At 37.6% G+C, this 13737-nt stretch overlaps 1 long non-coding RNA gene across 1 annotated transcript in view; it reads left to right on the forward strand.

Annotated features, from left to right (window-relative positions):
- The window catches only part of LOC118148870 (uncharacterized), a 35776-nt gene extending 29940 nt beyond the window's left edge, over positions 1 to 5836 (forward strand). Inside the window, exon 4 of the long non-coding RNA XR_004735914.3 lies at positions 3552 to 5836. This is a non-coding gene — a long non-coding RNA (uncharacterized LOC118148870). The remainder of the gene's footprint in view (positions 1 to 3551) is intronic.
- The last annotated feature ends 7901 nt before the right edge of the window (positions 5837 to 13737 follow it).

Here is a 13737-nt window from a genome sequence, read left to right on the forward strand (position 1 = left end):
TAGGGCAGGGGCACTTTACATGTTAAGTAATGTACCTGTCAAAAGTGAATCCTGTTCTTGAGCTCATGGCACATCCTTGTGAAGCATATTTCTATTCTGTGAACAACAGATCAAGCTTAGCATGGTATTTTCTGTTTGACATGAGACAAGGTGCTGTTCTAACCTTTTCTGTCTCCAGCAAGCAGTCGGGAAATCAGTCTCTGTGTGTGTGTGTGTGTGTGTGTGTGTGTGTGAGTGTGTGTATGCATGTGTAATTGATTACATTAAAATTATGTTGCTATCACATTGAATATCTTTGGAAGCATTCAACTTTTACAATGATATAAACTGTTGATGCAAAGAAGATGATTATTTTATTTGTGCCCTTACTCTCCAAATGGAGATTATCAAATATCAACAATATCCATTAGAAGAAAAAAGTGGTCATACAACCTAGATTATAAATGTCAAAATGTCATACTATAGTAGATTATTTTTGAAAAAAAAATTTTAATTTTTTCTTTAGAATAAATTTTCAAGAAAATTCGTAATCTAGATTATAATTGCCAAATTGTCATACTATAAGATTTTTTTTTAAAAAAAAAAAGCTTGAATTTTTCTTTAGAATAAATTTTCAAGGAAACACTTGTGAAAGTCACTAACATCAATCAGTGACAAAAACAAAAGCCCAGCTGCCAAAATAGCATAGACATTTGAGCTAGTGTTCCAATCCTTTAATGTTTATTATAGCTCAAAGGTTCTGAAATAATTATTCCTTTAGTTTCAGTTGAAAAGCTGGGGGAAATGAAATGGAATTATGTATCTCTTAGACAGTAATAAATAAACCATAAGATACTGGTTAATCCAGTGGAGAAGACACATTGGGCAATGAAATAAAAAATATCATCAAAAATTGATTGAAGATGGTCTCTTTTCAACTGTCAAAGAAGGCTTTAGCACTAAGATGTTATGGCATTGTGAAATAAAAATAACCAAAATTATCTATATGTGTAAATCTGCTGCACTTGGTCTGAAAGAATGAAGGTAAGTTTCTCCTTGTTTGCATTTGAAAAACAAGAGCATTTATCTAACCTGATTTCCTGGGTTTTCACATGAAGACACCTGTTGATGTCTCATGATGTTATCCAAAACTTCAAGACATGCATAGCAGAATTCGTTTATTTTATTTGCTTACTGATTTAGTTATTTACATATTTGTATGCTGGTTTACTCCTTTATTCAATACACAGAATTTGGGGCTTAGCATGTAGAAGCAATTAAGCCACTCTGGGGTGCCATACATCGTCCCTGTTCCCAAGAAGGTAGTTGCTTAGTGTATGAGTTAGACATAAAAATGTGATTTCACACAATGGAGAGGCTTAATGATTATTGGTTAGACTGTACACATCACAAAGAAAATAATGATAATGTCTTGTTTATTATTGCCCTAGTGCTTAGTGTGAATAATACTGAATATTTATTAAATACTATTAGATAATTTAAGGCAATTGATAAATATTAAATGTTAAAGATAGTATATAGTATTAATGAAAGTATAAGGTGGAGCATCTCAACCTGCTTATGAGGAGTTGTTGGACGCTTCCTAAGGAGGTTTGCACAGACTTATTCAGACGACTATATGTCTGGGCAATGTTACAGACGTAGAAGGCATCAGAAACAAAGGAACAGACAGGTCAGGCAACATACACATCTCAGAAATGGTAGCACATGAAGAGTAGAGTAGAGTGATGGGAGCTGGAGAAAAAGAGATGTGATAATGAGGAGACTGAGTAGATTAAGAAACTTAGGAGAAATGGGAAGTCATTGAAAGTATACTAATCAACGTTTACTATGTGATGCTGCATAACAATCTCAAAATCTCAATGGCTTACAATACCATGTACATTTTTCTTGCTACTTTACATTTTGATGGCTTTGAGTTACCTGCTGTGCTTCTTCTCGTGGCTGTGAACTTAGACCTGCTCCTCATTCCAGGATGTAAGCTCAAGGATCCGTCTCTAGCATATGTCCTTCTCATGACAGAAGGCATAGAAGCATAAGCACATAATAAAATTTACAGCTTCTTCTTGCCAGATTTGGCACATCTGCCAAAATAAGCTACAGTGTTGGCCTGGTGGGGTGGCTCATGACTCTAATACCAGTGCTTTGGAAGATGAAGGCAGGAGGATCTTTCGAGTCCAGGAGTTCAAGACCAGCCTGGTAATGTAGTGAAACCCATCTCTTAAAAAAAAAAAAGAAAAAGAAAAAGAAAAAAAAAATAGGTGGACATGGTGGTGCATGCCTGTAGTTCCAGCTACTTGGGAGGCTGAGAGAGAAAGATAACTTAAGCCCAGGAGTTCAAGGCTGCAATGAACTATAATGATGCCACTGCACTCCAGCCTGAATGAGTGATATCCTGTCTTTATAAGAAAAAAAAAAGCAACAACAGAAAACACAAACCAACAAAACACAAGCTACAGATTAAGTCCAACATCAGTGGAGCAGAGCATGTGATGTAATGCTTTTATAGGAGACAGACAAAGACGTGTTAGTGGATTTCTGAAATCTACAGATTTCAGAAAATGGCATTGTGGATTGCAGCTGACATAATTTGAAAGTAAAACATGGAAATCCTCGGGTCATCATTAACTTTTGATATCTCATGAGGGAAAATGAAGATCTGAGATAGTGTACATGTTACATAGCAGACTCTCTGTGCTCGTCATTCTCAAGGCAAATTTGAGAGCAAAACCTTACCTTTCCTTGCCCTCTGTACTCTGTAAAGTACTTTTAAAAAAAAGATATTCCCTATCCTCCTGGAGCTTTCAGCCTAGTATCAGGTACAGGCAAGGGTTTTGCATGTGCTTTATGCACTTTTCTATTCAGTTACAGACATCATGACATTCTGGCCATCTGCAAAAAGTAAGGACATTCTCGTATATATCTATAATTTCATTATTCTATCTTTAAAAATGATAAGAATTTCCCAAATATTTAATCCCAGTTCATATTCAGACTTCTCCAAATATCTCCAAAATGTCTTTTATAAATGGTTCATGTAGTTTTTTCAAATAAGAATGCAGTCCAGAACCATACATTGTACTTGGTTGTTAATCCTCTAAAGTCTCTTTTAATCTAGAATATTACTTTTGAAGAGACCAAGTGATCTGTCTTGTAAAATAATCCATATACTAGCTTTGCATGCTTGTTTCCTTATAGTAACATTTAACTGGTTCCCCCAGTATTTCCTGTAAATTGGAAGCTGAATGTATTTATTTATTTGGAAAGTTTTTTTTTATTACCTTTTGATATCCAAGCACTTTTGACCTCCTGTACATAAAGATTTTTTTTTAACATGCACATTGCTTTGAAAACACACTCTGAGTGATTACACAAGAGTCATTCATGAAGGCTAACAGAAATATAGAAGTGACTGGAAAGGTCTTTATAAATTAGGGTAGGAAATATGAGACTCATAAATACTATAAACACATTTGCTTTTAGCCCTACTATTTAGTAGCTGTATGACCTTATGCAAACTGCTTAACCTCTCTGAATCTCTATTCCCTCAGCCATAAAGAACTCTGTAAAGTACTTTTATATACTGTCATTGCACAATCAGTTACCCTCAGAAAGGGGTAAAACTCACAAAAAGGCAACACTCCGTGAAGACTTCTCAGCCATTGGTGTTCATCTGGTTATCGAGTGATCAGCTGTTCGTTGACTCCCCAGGTTGGAAAGAAAAGAGCAGGGAGCAGTGAGTGGTGTGATTGTTCTCAATAGAACATAGAAGATGTCATGACCCTAGGCTAATATAATGAAGAAATGCATTAGAATCAACATTGTGTCTCACTAAATCTTTCTTTAAATGTGTATGTTTGCTTCTCTTCCATTTTGCATCATTTCTATTTAAATTCCTAACTGGTGTTTGATTACTTAAAAATGTTTATTGTTAACACTCATTTATAGTCTATCTTAAAAAGCAGCACTATAGTATGGAAAAAAGGAAATTAATTCATGAGTTTATGGGCTTTAGAATTTAATGGGCCTGCTATATGTTCTTGCTGTTTTACTAGCTTTGAACACATTCTAAATCTTTTTCTCGAGCTCTCAGTTTCATCATCTGTAAATGGGTAATTTATTCCTGGAACCTCACACAAACTTAGAGAGGCACACGACCCATGAGAAACAGTATCACATGCGAGCCTACAGGAAGGGGAGCCAGTCTGACAGCAGCTGAGTCCCACCTCTGCCATTCACTAACTGTGTGCGCTGAGAAAATTCACTCCATCTGTGCCTCAGGTGTTTCGTCTGTAAAATAGGTTTTTCATAGGGCTTTGTGAAAGAGTAAATGATTCAATACATGTAAACTACTTAGAATTGTGCCTGGCATAAAGGACGGGTTCAGTATATCTTAGCAATTATCATGAGCAGTTGAGTATCTTGACTCCAGAATTTTCAGTTTAGATATACTTACCTGAACTCAGGGAAATGTCTTAAGTCTAAGGCCCTAAAACATAGACACATTGGTTTGCTAGCCTATGGAAACCTATTTCAGGCAGGAGTTGAATTACCCATGCACAGGCATTACAAATAATATCCACATTTCTAACTCGATGACGTAAGTTGTTACTCATCCTGAAGAAGTGTCTGTTTGTGAGGGCCAATACATTACTGTGAGAGTCTTAAGTAATCAAAACCATAGGGGCTTGAGAGCTGGGTTCAGCAGTAAGGACCTCTTCACTTGAAAGTGTAATTATTTTAATTTTTGAAGAGACTCTCCCTTTTTAGGACCTTCTTCAAAGATGAATTTCTTTTTTTTTCTTTCCTTTTTTACTTTTAATTTTATTATATTCAGTATACCCTCACTGATGAATAGCCATGCTGGGCAGACAACGTGAAAGGAGTGAACACCTCTGTTTGAAGTGGGTCTTGGGAAGTAAGAAGTGAGAGGCAATTAAATACAAATTCTGTCATCCTGCTTCTTTTGACACTTTACATATTTTGTATAGAATCTGCCACATGCTGGGAGTTTACTGACTGCATTAAAAGGCCACAATCTCTTCCATGTAGAACATTTCCATACCTGAGGTATTTGTTACCATCTGACTACTCCATCTGGCAAAAGCAATCCTCTTAAACACTGTCTCCTTGACCAAGCTATTCATGATTACATGAAAGAGAGGGTCATCCATACCATCCCATTATGTTAAAAACAACTTCATTTTTTGTTTTCAGGATTTGTTTCCCTGTTAGGCCCATCGTAAAACAATGTTGATTTTTTTTAAATTTCAACTTTTATTTTAGGTACAGGAGGTACATGTCCAGATTTGTTACATGGAAATATTACATGATGCTGAGGTTTGGAGTCTAGACCCCATTACCAAGTAGTAAGCATAGTACCCAATAGGTAGTTTTTGTTTAACCCCCACTCTACCTGCTAGTAGTTCACAGTGTCTGTATTTTCCATATTTATGTCCATGTGTGCTCAATGTTTAGATTCCACTTATAGGTAAGAACATTAGGTGTTTGGTTTTCTGTTCCTGTGTTAATTGTCTTAGGATTTTGGCCTCCAGCTCCACCCATATTGCTGCAAAGGACATTATTTCATCCTTTTTATGGCTGCGTAATATTCTATAGCATATATTTTCCCTATTTTCTCAGGTCACTGCAACCTTGAACTCCTGAGCTCAAACAATCCTCTCATCTCAGCCTCCTGAGTAGCTGGGGCCACAGGCATGCACTACTGTGCCCAGGTAATTTTTGCATTTTTGGTAGAGACAGGGTTTTGTCATGTTGCTTAGGCTGCTCTCAAACTCCTGGCTCAAGCAATCCTCCTGTCTCAGCCTCCCAAAGTACTGAGATTGTAGGTGTGAGCCACCATGCCCAGCCCAAAGTTCTATATTTTCTTTATCCAATCTGCCCCGATGGGCACCTAGATTGATTCCACGTTGTTGCTATTGTGAATAGTGCAGCAATGACCATATGAATGCATGTTTCTTTTAGGCAGAATTATTTTGCATAAAATAATTTATTTTTCCACTTAAAAATCATTTGCCACCTTTATTCCAGAATCACACCTCTTTCCAAATAAATGAGCATATTAAAAAACACACTTTTTAGTAAGGCTCTGAACACCTGGTTCCAGTCTTTCTTATGATCTCATGAATCAGTATATGTCATTCTGAAAACTGGAAGATTAAAGAACATGAAGCAGTTTTTAGCCTTAATTTCAGAATTTTTTCATGTTGATCTTATTTCTTTCCTTGAAAATAGAGCAAAAGACCCAAGTTTAGAGAGTGAATCTGTTTTTGGTTCAAAATACTTGTTGAGTGAAATGATAATTTTGTATCTTTCAGGAGAACCCAACCAGAAAACTGTTCTGATTATTAAGCTTCTTTCTATAAGTAAGTTAAAGTGATTGAGTTCGTGGTGGTGGGTTAAAGCCTCTGTGTAAGTCAGGCTAGGTTAGGCAATGCTGCAATAACAAGCAACATAAAAATCTCTGTAGGTTAATGTAACAAATGTTTATTTCTTGCTCTTCAAAAACACCCTCTGAAGGGTTTGGTGAATCCCAAAGCAACCACGTTCTATGCAACAGCTCAGTGTTTCAGGATACTTTCATTTGGTGGCAGCTGTATTTCAACACATGCTTACATGTTTCCTGTCACCGGAGAAAAATATGTGACGAACTGGATTATAGTCAAACCTATTGGTTAGAGCTAATTACATGGCTCTACTTACTGCACAGAGGATTGGGGAAGTATAATCCATTAGGGGAGGGGAGGAGAACTAGACATATCAGGGAGATAATATCTGCTACCCATCCCACTTACGCCAAGGACTGAGGCAGGAATAATCTAATAAATGATTCACCTTCTACTATTACTATCTTGGGCAGATAAACTCAGAGAAAGCTTTCTCTGCTCTGATGGACGAGAGTGAAACAAGGGTACTAGTAGGTCTGAGCTGTGTTTACAGATGAAAGCGATTTTAGTATTATAGCCATTGCATTAGGAGGTCACTCAGAGACACAGCCCTACTTGTCCAACACCATTGACATGAGAGACAAGGAGCCATTACCATCAGGTCTGCCTTGAGCCATGTCCAGCCTACTAGACCCTTGGGTCTCCACGTGGGGCTGGGCTTGGGTGGGTTATTGGAAGAAGGGTTGGCTGGCCCTATTTCTCTCTTCTCTCCTTTGACCATAAACCTACTGAATATTGTCTTTTTGATTGTATGTGTGGTATTACAGAAAGCTGAATTCTGTTGAACCTCACAGATTGGCTGGGAAACACTAAAGTATATTGTAAATTATTAGAATTAACTCCCCAACAGTTAGTCTTGGCCTCCATACTATTTGGGTTGCAAAGAAATACTAAAAGCTGCAGATCTTTTTCCTTTCAATTACAGCTATAAAGCATTAAGACATGTTTTCGCTAGTCTCGTTATTGATAGGGATACAAAGATGAATTTGGCAGAGTCTGTTCCCCTAATAAGACTACAGTGAAGGGCAGAAGCAAGAACTCTCAGTGCACATAACTAGTACAGACAGAGGACAAGTCCAAAATCCTGAGATGGTGAGAAAGGCTGAAATATTAACTGGAGGGAGAAGGTGGGAGTACAGTCAGGGAAGACTACACAGTAAGGAGAGGTTGGACCGGAGTGTTGAAGGGCAAGTAGAATTTTTCGCATGGAGGCCTGAGAATCAGGCTGGTCTTCCCATGAAAGACACTTTTCCCAGGTGTCAGAACCAGCAACTAATTTGTTATTGTCTTGTAGAAAAAATGACGCTTATACCTTATTAGCTTTTCTTCTTTATCTTTGCTTAGAGGAAGTACAGATACAAATATGGGATCTGCACATGTACAAACAACTGTACTTGTTTTAATTGCATGAATCTTTACCTCTGGTTTAGTCTTTTTTTCTTAGCATCCTTCTCTCCACCTGAGAGAGATGGGCTTTTCTTAGATCCTCTTGTATATTTCTCTATAAGTTAGTTACCTCCGAACCCTTTTGAAACAAATGTCAAAAGAAAGAATAACATGGTATTTTGTAGAATTCTGTATGGTTTGCTCTTTTTGGGAGAGTGGAAAAGAAAGAGGCACCATATTTCATTCATCAGCATAACATGGGGGATGGATTGGAGAAGATGGGGCTAGAGCCTGGGAAGCAAGTTAGGAGCCTTTGCCATTTGTAGAGATAATAAAGACCTGTACCAAGACTGCAGCTCTGGCAATGTAAACAGAGACTTAGATTCAAGAGATACTTTGAAGACATACTGTGCAAGACATGCGAATGGCTTAAATATCTAGAGAAACTTTCAGATTTATGGCTTGAGTCACTGGGTAGGTAGGTGGCAGGGCCTTTTACTAAAACAGAAATAAGGAACAGAATAATGGGGAAAATGTGGGTCTGTAAGGAATTCATTTGGAAATATTCAGCTTGAAATTTCCATAGGAAATTAAATGCTGAGTTTGTAGCACAGCAGAGAATAGATCAAAAGCCAAAGGAGTTGAAGATGCTATTCATCAGAGTTGAGAAGAAGATGGATCATCAAGTTCAGTTTCGTAAAGGAGGGATGCAAAGTGAAAAGGGGCTGACAGCAGAGAAACCAAGAGAAAATTGTGGAATTCAAGAGATAAAATTGTATTTGGTGTAAATGGAAAAATTGTTGAGAAAGAAGGATGGAACGTTGTGGTCAGACTATACAATTTAAGGACATTGCAGCTGGTCCAGGATGTGGCCCTAGGAAAGAGTCGCTCGTGAAGATTATAGGTGATGATTATTGTGGTAAGGGAGTTTAAAGGTAAAAATGGGGGTGGGGTGATGTGATAGGAAGACAAGATTCCTATGTGTGTATTTAGCATGTGAGAATGACCTATAGGGCATTGGTAGGTGGAGGTATGCACAGGTAAAGTGCATTATAGCCAGGTGTTAAGAGATCCAAGTGACAAGAAGATTTCATAGGCACATAATGGCGAAGAGCTTAACATCAGAAGTGGGGCTAGAAGTTCGCAAAGCCCGTTTTCAATTAAAGTTGCAGAAAATAAGTGGCACTCCAACATTTTAGATAATGCAGAAGGACGGGAATAATTATTCTTTCCTGGATGCTTCACAAAGATGCTATGTAGATAAATGAGAAAAGATCTATGAAAGGGCGAGGCTCTTGGATCACAAATCAGTGGAAGGTACTGATGACATTGAACCAAAATTAAGTCCCCCACATTGATTACCCTTCTCACTCATAGTTGGCTGATTGGGCCTTGAGATTGTTTTTATAAGTTCAGTCATGAGGAAATGAACACTTGTTGCCAGGTAACCCCAGGAATCATAGCAGTGTGCCAGGCTGTTCATGATGCATCAGTTTAAACACAGAGCACTAACTATGTATGTGGTTACTGAGTAAACATAATATTAAAATTGACATGAATATGAGAGAAAAACAATTTAAAAATTTACTTTTGTGTTTTAAGTAAAGCAAGACTTTGCAGGTATTTCAAGATTGATGTGGATACTTTGGGCTGCCCCAGCACATTTTCAGGGTTTGACTGCCAGCATACCAACTAGTGGAAAGGTGTGAACATTCATGTTCACATATTGCAGATGCTGGAGGCAACGCCGAAGACAATGTCAAAAGTTGTTCAGTGAAAGAACTGATGATATAAATGAACAGCTTCTTAAGTGCTGATGTTGAAATGTCCAGTAATCATTTGGAAGTGTGAAGTCTGGAAAGTTTGTGGAAGACATTAGTAACATTGCTGCACACACCCACTAGAAACAACAGAAAGGTGTGATAATAGCAGGGTAATTAAACACAATTATAACTCATCTTTATGATAGTACCTTATTAAAATGACCATTAAAATGATGATGGAGACATGTATTCAATTATATAGAAATAAAATACATTCACTTTGAAAAGGTTGCCTGAGTATTTCATATAAATCTAGTTATTATTTACATATTATATTCATATTCATCAGAAAAAATCAGGATATATGTGTATATATATTTATTTGGTTGTTTGGGACTAGTACAATGTTTTTTGTGTATAATTATGTTTCTTTTTGTTCAGTATTTTCTAATTTATTTACAATAAGCACATATCTCTTGTGTAATAAGCCTAATAAGAGAAAATAAGTAGAATATCTATGGTAAACTCACCATAGCATTGAGTTCCTGAAAGCCATTTGAGGAAAAATGGAAGTTTACTTATCGTAGGTGAGTTAAATCAGCTATTTTTCTGTTCCCACTGTCTCATAATTCTATCTGCGAAACTGCCCAGCCAGCATCAGGGCGGTTGTTGGCTGTATAGGTATACTATTCCCTATTGACCACATTCTTACCATGCACTGCAAAATAAATGAGGCTACAGCACCCACTAACCTTTGAAGGTCATGGATAGCTTCAAAGCATCTAATGCAAACTTGGCTTTGTGTTCATATGCTATTATTATTATTACTATTTTGCTCTGCTTCGGATTTGAATCTTGAGGAGAAGTTTCCAACCCAGCTTTGGAAAGAGAAACTGCTGTCATTTGTGAATGCAGTTAATTAGAATAACATTTGCTTTTAAGTATTCAATATTTGGCATGGTTATCAGACCTAAAGGTTATGTTGTTCTGTCAGATAAGCTGGGCTCCAAGGGGTACCTGTTGTCTCCCCAGACTCGTACTGGCTAAATATAGGAATCCAGGGTGGATGAGAATAATTGCCTTAGATATTAAATCTCCACATTATAATAATGAAGCTTATTTAGGTCTTCCATGGCATTATTGACAGATGGATTTCCTTTGTATGGACAACTCATTGCTCAAAAAATTTCTTGGAAAGTGCAGGAAGTAGAGGTTGATTCTTTTGAGCACACTGGGAGCTACCGTAAGTCAAGGTAGCTGCTTTGGAGGGGAATTTAGCCCAGGTCGTTGGGCAAAGGCTATTTGATTTCTGTCAGGTCCTGGCACGCATTCCAAAGTAGCTGGCAAACTAAACTCTCCAATTAAAAGAAACATATAGAGAGCACAAATCCCACTCCTACTCCCCATTTTAACAATCAGCTGAGAATCTATTGAACTGAATTCCTCAAAACATATTTGTCTATTATGGGAAATAACCTCTCTCTTCTTTTTTAGGACTTGCAGATGTACAGTGGCCAAGGTTATGCTTTACTTTGTGCCCTGTATCAGGTAGAAATGAATTGAGAAGCTTATTGTTTTACTCTTTAATATAATCATCCCTTTTAGCGGAGCGGGGACGGCAGTGAAGGAAGGACGAGGGAGAATAAAGAATGGGCATATTTGATGAAGGCTTGGGAGAGAGGCATGAGGACACCAGTATGGGAACACTGCCTTCTGCCTCAGGCTGAATTTCTAAGTTATTTTCTCCCCCTGAGAAACGAACATGTATTGATATTTTCACTCAGAAACTGTAGTTTATTGTAAGAGATGAAAGATGCATGAATAATAACAGTGATAATGTTCAGTGGAGCCCAAGCTCATGAATAGTTTTGAAAGAAAACCCTGGTTGCTCTAATGGCTTCATTTGTCATGTCTGAAGGAGGAATTGTGGTGTTCTGGGTAACTTAAACTGTTTCTCCCTTTCTTATGAATTCAGTTTCCTACCTCTTTTCCTCAGCTCCTAGTCTGGTTGAGAGAAAGCTTAAAAGCAGACTACTTGTTGCTTGAGAATTTGTTTTTAGTCCCTTTAACTATGTCAGAATTTCTGAGGCCAAATGTGCCAGATTTGAATGGTCTTGAACTCAGCCAGTCCCACATTTGTTAAATGGAGCTTCTACTCTTCACTGCAGGCCTCTCCCTGCAGGTTAGAAGTTTGAAAGTTTGATATCTGTGTTAATTCAGAAAAAAATTATTGAGGCTGCTATGTTGTGAAGATGGTAAGAAATTATCCAAATCTTAGTCTCTGCCCACCCCAAAGAAGGTACAGGCTGTTTAGCCCTGCACCCCAAATTCCAGAGACTACCTTCTGCTGCATTGTATTTATTAAAGCCAGTCAACAGGCTCAGCGTAAATTCAAGTGACAGGGATTGCACAAGACTATGAATACTGAGAAGCATGTTTTATTGGGGTCCACCACTGTGACTAAAACCATAGTTACTTTTGTCACTATCAAGCATGTGCCATTCTTATTGGGCAGAATATTCATGTTAGGCCACCAGGCAGCTTATAGGCAATTGCCTGTCTCTTAGGCAACAATCTGACTCTGGATTCATCCACTGTGGCAAAGGTGGTTGGGGTCACTACCATGAAATCTACCTAAGGCATTCCTCCTGGTAGCTTTTTTTTTTTTTTTTTTTTTCAGATAGGTATTGTTGGTATAGCAGGTATTCAGCTTTCCATGACACTCTTTAATAATGACAATGAGTCTGACCTAAGAGAATATTTAGGTTCTGTTTTCCCAGGATTCAGAGGTAATTAACTGCTGCAGATATTTTTTTCCATGTGGCCAGAATTTCTATTGTAGTTGTAGTTATTGCTGCTGGTTTTCACTGCCTCAGGGCATCAGCAGGAAGGAAATATTGGCAGGACCTCAGAATCCTACTCCTATGACTTCTTCTAACTCAGATCAGTTTATTGACAAATACAGCAGAAGTAATTCATATTAATAAGGCAATTGGTGTCAGTGTAACTTGATACTGGGGGGACGTGAAGTCAGACTTACATATACTCTAGAGCAGTATTCTCAGTATTTTTTTCCATGGTGGTTTATGAGAAGGAATCTGCTATGGAATTCCCAGTATGCTGGTTGTGACTTTACCTCTTTCTCCCAGAAGAAGCCATATTATAATGAAAATATGAAAGATTAAGATTAGAAAAGGAGTCACCCCTCCTTGATTTATGGATTATATTTTTTCAAACAGATCATTGCTAACCTCTGCACTACAACTATTGCTACAGGCAAAACTGTGGAGCAGTTGAAAGGATGGACTTGAATCAATTTCCCTGCATTTGGTTCTGTTTCAATCACTTAAATTGTTTTTTTTTTTTTTTTCAACCTTCAGTGTATAGAGAAATCACCAGGGAATGTTTTTAAGCTACAGAGACATACCTAGCAGTTCTAGGGCAAGGCTTGAAAATCTGCACAGAGGATGCTGATGATGCTGGTCTAAGAATTGCACTGTGACTAACTAAATTGATTTCACAAACTGTGTTGAACACTAAATATGATCATTCAGAGAACTTGGAATATATGTGTGGAAAAAGAATGAAGAAAGAACAAAGAAAAAAATACCCAATTACTGCTTTTAGGGTACTTATATATTCCAGCAGGAGAAACACGTAAGCATAATAAATAAATACACTATGCTAGGAGGTGTTAAATTCTATGGAAAAACAAAAATAAAGCAAAAGTGGTTTTCAGGGCTATTTTTTCTTTCATACTAGCCTGTCCCCATGAAATATTTTGTTCTTTATTCATTTGAGAAATAAACATTGAGGACTTCCCATGTGCTCAATGTCTTAGTTACTGGGAATAAAAGAGATCACTGAAGGAAAGTGGTCTCCACCCTCACAGAACTCAAATATCTCCTATCCATCAGCAGTGTGGCACTACACTGATCATAAATAAGTCCTTCTGTACATAATGTCCTTTCATGCTGTGGTAGGATCCCCTAATCATCCTGCCTCCTGGTATTCACATCTGTGTGTTACTCTCTTCCCTTGAGTGTGGGCCGGATCTAGTGGCTCACTCCTAAAGAATGGAATATGGCAAAACCAATGGGATGTCACTTTGAGATTAGTTT

This window comes from Callithrix jacchus, chromosome 17, assembly GCF_049354715.1.
Source record: "Callithrix jacchus isolate 240 chromosome 17, calJac240_pri, whole genome shotgun sequence".
Classification (NCBI taxonomy): Eukaryota; Metazoa; Chordata; class Mammalia; order Primates; family Cebidae; genus Callithrix; species Callithrix jacchus.